The sequence below is a fragment of the Montipora foliosa genome, chromosome 12 (genome assembly GCF_036669935.1).
Source record: "Montipora foliosa isolate CH-2021 chromosome 12, ASM3666993v2, whole genome shotgun sequence".
Lineage (NCBI taxonomy): Eukaryota > Metazoa > Cnidaria > Anthozoa > Scleractinia > Acroporidae > Montipora > Montipora foliosa.
In genome coordinates, this window is record NC_090880.1 from 17,707,316 (window position 1) to 17,712,315 (window position 5,000).

The 5,000-nt window shown below is 40.3% G+C and overlaps 1 long non-coding RNA gene and 1 pseudogene across 1 annotated transcript in view; both read left to right on the forward strand.

Moving 5' to 3' along the window:
- LOC137979718 (uncharacterized) overlaps nucleotides 1–3,305 on the forward strand; it is a 3,762-nt gene extending 457 nt beyond the window's left edge. The window contains exons 2-3 of the long non-coding RNA XR_011118403.1: nucleotides 195–276; nucleotides 378–3,305. This is a non-coding gene — a long non-coding RNA (uncharacterized lncRNA). The remainder of the gene's footprint in view (nucleotides 1–194; nucleotides 277–377) is intronic.
- The window catches only part of LOC137980917 (uncharacterized), an 11,072-nt pseudogene extending 7,600 nt beyond the window's left edge, over nucleotides 1–3,472 (forward strand).
- Nucleotides 3,473–5,000: the final 1,528 nt, after the last annotated feature.

Below are 5,000 nucleotides of genomic sequence, written 5' to 3' on the forward strand. Positions count from 1 at the left end.
TCACGTCTCGCTCGTGGTCTCGCAAAATGTCAAAGCGCCAATCCTTTTTAGTTAACTTTTTCAACAAAAGATCAAGAAATGAAGGTAACTGAGTGTTGTCAAAACAGCGGTGAACGTCTTTATTCGTTAGTTTTTCCTGTTTTGTTTTGTTTTGCTTAATGAACATTTTTTTAACATTTTCTTTTTGCCTTCAGAGCCTTGTCAGTCACAATTAAGCGTGGAAACTCAATCACAGAACAATTCTGTCCCAAAGTGAGGGGCAGCCCTGCAAGTCGAGTGAGTATCGTGCGATAACTTCAAAAAATTATCTGAGTGGTGCGCCGGTTTATACAGTTAAAATAAAAATAATAATATATTACTGGTGCTTGACCTTTCAGACTCGATGATTTGGACATCCTATCAAGTAACCACAACTATCAAGGAAATGTGGTTAGAAGAAAAAGTCCACAACTTCTTTGTATGTAGGCACTCTAGATGCTCCAGTTTGAGCAGGGAAGAACAGGGACGACTGCGGGTTGCAGAGGATGCCAAAAAATTGGAGAAAAAGAAGCCCGACAAGTTTAAGCATGAATAGCTGTTAAACCCACGCTACTGGTCTGTGTGTTATGTGGAGAGCTATGGATTTTTTCGTGTTCTCTGTAAGAAGCATAACATGAAAAATGCCCAAAACAAGTCACAGACGTTCATTGAAACTCCCTCCAAACGACTGAAGGAAGATTCACTGAAGATACACATGGCCTCAGCTGCCCATTCTTCAGCAGTAGAGGCAGATCGCCTCCAACGGATGTCAGCTTTCCATCACGGGGTAGTCAAAAAGAATGAAGTACAAACAACTGTTCTTCAGAATGTCTTTGCCACAGCGTTCTTCCTCATGAAAGAATTCATTGCTAATCGAAAACTGATTCCCCTCATTAGTTTTATGGAGAAGGTTCTGGGAGTTTCCCAACTTAAGCATTTCTCCCACCGCTCCCAAGGTTCTGTCAGAGAAATCTATTTAACCCTTGGTGACACTGTAAAGCAAAACCTCTTAAAGAGGGCCATAAATGCAAAGAGCTTTGGATTGCTGATGGATGAAGTTACTGATATATCAGTGTCATAGCAGCTGATCTCATTGATCCAGTTTTGGGATCATGAAAACTCTTCCATGACAACAATGTTTTTGTCCTCCCAGAATGTCTTAGAGGACTTTACCAGTTGTAACTCTGAGGCCATTACAGAGCTAGTGAAGAGGGAATTGTAAGCCTCTGGTCTGGATATCAGTAAGCTGATGGGCCTGTCCACAGATGGGGCAAGTGTCATGGTTAGAAAGACCAATGGCGTTGCTGCAAAGCTGAGGCAGAGCAATGATAAGTTGCTTAATATTCACTGTGTCTGCCACCACTTAGCACTGTCTTGTACAGACAGCTGTCAGGAGCTGACGTTTATCAAGGAAGGGGAAGATGTTCTAAGACAGCTGTGGTACTACTTCCATAATTCCCCTACGAAAACCGCTTGTTTCCTTAAGTGTCAAATTCAACTGAAAAACGTCAGTCTCAGTCACAGTGAGAAAACAAAAAAGGTCTTGGCAAAAAGGTTAAAGAAGGCTTGCCAGACAAGATGGCTCAGTTGTGATGCCTCTGTTACTGCAGCCTTGCAGAGCTACGAGGCTATCCTTTTGTCTCTGCAGGAAATTGATGATGCCACAGCTATTGGCTTGATAAGCAAGCTCAAGTCAGTAAAATTTCTTGGGGCCCTTTACATTCTTAATGCCATCCTTCCAGTACTTACATTTTTCAATGATAAGACCAGCCGTGAATCGTGCCATCTCAACCCTAGCAACGTAGAAGGAGACCACTGAACCTCTGCAGAAACTGCAAGCGGACATCGACTCGTTTACGAGAATCTCGGATGACCTGCAGCTGAGAAAAGATACTGGAAGGCAGTTGGAAACCCTCCTGGCTAACTATGTTGATGCCTTGACTACTAACATCAAAGATCGCCTTGGAAATTCTCTAAAGGTCATTGAAGCCTATGCCATCTTTGATCTTCTTTTGCTCCCTTCAAGTGACGAAGACAGCTTCAAAGAATATGGAGAAGTTGAAGTGAAAACTATTGCCAATCATTTCTTTCCAGGAGATGAAGATGAGATGACGAGATTGCTTTGCCAGTGGTCACAAGTCAAGTTCTTTCTCTCTGGAAGGAAATTGCAAATACCAGCTGGAAACCAAAGCAGTACCTTCTTCATGTCCTTCATGCTGAAAAACAAAGGCATTTTGCACCCTTCCATGTTTGAAGAGCTGCTGTTTGTGGCTGAAGTTGGACTCTCCTTGCCCTGTAGCAATGCGTGGCCAGAGAGAGGAGGTAGTGTTATCAACATTACCAAAACAAAGTTTCACAACCGTCTCAGTAATGGAATGCTGAATGCCCTTATGCAAGTCTCTATCAATGCTCCAGAAAGTGTCAATTGCAATGAAATTGTCAAATCAGCAGTGGCTAACTGGCTAAAACAAAAGCGAAGAAAAAAATTGCAAAAAGTAACTGTTAGAGCCCAGCCCAGATCAATGTGGAATTGTCTCACCCAATAGAAGGCCACGAAGAGTTAGTGCAAAGTGACCATGGAGAAAATGATGGTGAAGTAGCAGAAGGTACCATAGCAGATGAAAGCCTAAATGAGAATGAAGAGGGTGGTGCAAAAGAATAAGCAGCAGCTGTTGCCAGTGCAATAGGCCTGCCAGAGCCTGATTATGATTCAGCAATCGAAAGTGACTGTGGAAGTGATGATGACTTTTGACAGAATTTCAAAGTGATTCTTGTAATTCCTTTTTGCAGAAATAGTTAGTATAACTTCCCCAGCATCAGGAACTTTATTATGTCATTTTCCTTCTTAGCATTTAAGAGTATAGTATGATACATGTGAGTGTACATACAAGAGCCAAGAAAACTAAAACTAGCTATCAAATTAACTATCAAACTACCAGGAAATTTAATACGACTGAAATGTTAAACAAAGGGTGAAAACAGTTTTAAAGACAAATTCAATAAAGAGAATAAAGAGGTAAAACAAGTGACTGATAAATGATTTTCTTTTATGAAAAAAGATTGTTAGAATTAATTTCCTTCAGGAAAGGCAGTTTTAGCAAGTGTGAAAACACCAAATCCATTTTGCTCCCGGGGGCTTCGCCCCCTAGACTCCCAACGGGGCGCTGCCCCTGTACTACGCTGGGGGCCTGGGCGGCCCCCACACCCCTCGCCATTGCTGGTGTCTGGGACACCAGGTGCCATCTACTTTCTGTTTATCTCCATCTACTTAAAAACTTTTTGACAACCCTGGACATTTCCATTATAGAATGAAAATGTTGCCTGAGAAGTTTCCTCGGTTCGCTTCTACCAACACTCCCGGCATCCTGACAGAATGGCCCCTACTAGAGTGCTGAGACCAAAGACATTCCAGTCCAGACAGGCCAAAACGAAACCTTTGCTTGTAAAACGGTAATCACAAGGCTTTGATTTTAAATAGTAGTTTATTTTAACAGTTGATATTTTTCAAGGTTATCAGTTACCCCTTTTTTTAAAAAAATGCGCTTTGCGGAGTGGAGGAATACGTGAAAAGTGGACGCGATCAAATGGTGATAGATGAGGATTATGTACACCATGTTCCTTTCAATAGGAGACTCCCAGATATTAATATCCATTTCAACACAACTGAATAAGTTTAATTACATACTGTGTACATGTACCCTGGTTCATTTTTCCAAACAAAATATTGTTTGTTGTCTGACATTGATATCATCTGGTAAAACATTAAACTCATACAAAGCCTTTATCGTTTTCAAATTAGGTAATAAAGGGAATCATTTTTTGAAATATTCTCGAAGCAAAACAATCGCCACTCAAGTGCCCTTAATTTTTTCTAAAGGTCAGGGATTTTCTCCTTCAACAGGGAAATCTGTGAGTGAATGCGAGTGAATGAAGGTATCCTTTCTAGAGATTTTCCCCAGCCATCGCTTGGGTATTTCACGATGGGTGATTACAAAGGAACATTCAGCAACAACATTGGAATCTGAAATACCTTGATAATGGTAAAAGTCATGCATTACTGTGGTAGTGATAATAACAATTGATTTTCAATTCAAAGTAATGCGATGTATCAATAAAGTGAAAACTAACCTTGAAAAATAATAAATCGAATTTAATTATACAGGTCGATTTTTTTCACTTTGTTGATACATCACATGTATTTTGAATTGTGTCTCATCCACAATAGAGTTCTCTGGACGGCCAGATATTTATCTATCCTAGTTTCAAGTGCTTAAAATTGATCCAAGATATAAAAATTATGCTTACAATTGACTGGGATACGTTTAATAACTGAGCCGAGTGAATTTCGGCGAAGCATTGTCTGAGGCGACACAATGTAAGAAAAAAATTCGTCTGTAGTTTTCAAAGATGAATGTTCACTATGACCAGCCTGAATCTCGTCTCTTGCAGAGGACAAATATTGAATGTTTTCTCCACTGGCCCCAGACCGTAAAAATTCATACTTCATCGTTTTCAAATTAGGAAAGCCTGTGTAAAAGGTAATTAGGGAAGCAAAACAATCGCCACTCGAGTTCCCAGAATAGACCTAATCGGCTAACTCAATGTTGTACCCAATTCAAATCTCCCTGGACTAAGATTCTTTGTGTATTGTATTTGCATGATAATGTAGCATTCATATTTAAATGATATGGAAATACCTGGAACAAAACGTTTTATTCCCAAAGAGTTTGAATTGGGTACAACATTGAGTTAGCCGATTAGGTCTATTTTTACTCCAGGTCAGTTATTTTCGGATCATTTGAGATTTATGGTCAAACGAGCATGTCTAGTATATACCGAGTACGACCAAACAATCGTACACGATCACACTACAACCGAGGACGGTGTTTGAATGCACCACGATTAAAATGTTAAAACAGTGGTGTCAACTAGTAATGGAGCTCGATTGCTTTAGGAATTTGGTTTACGGTCCGTGCTTGACT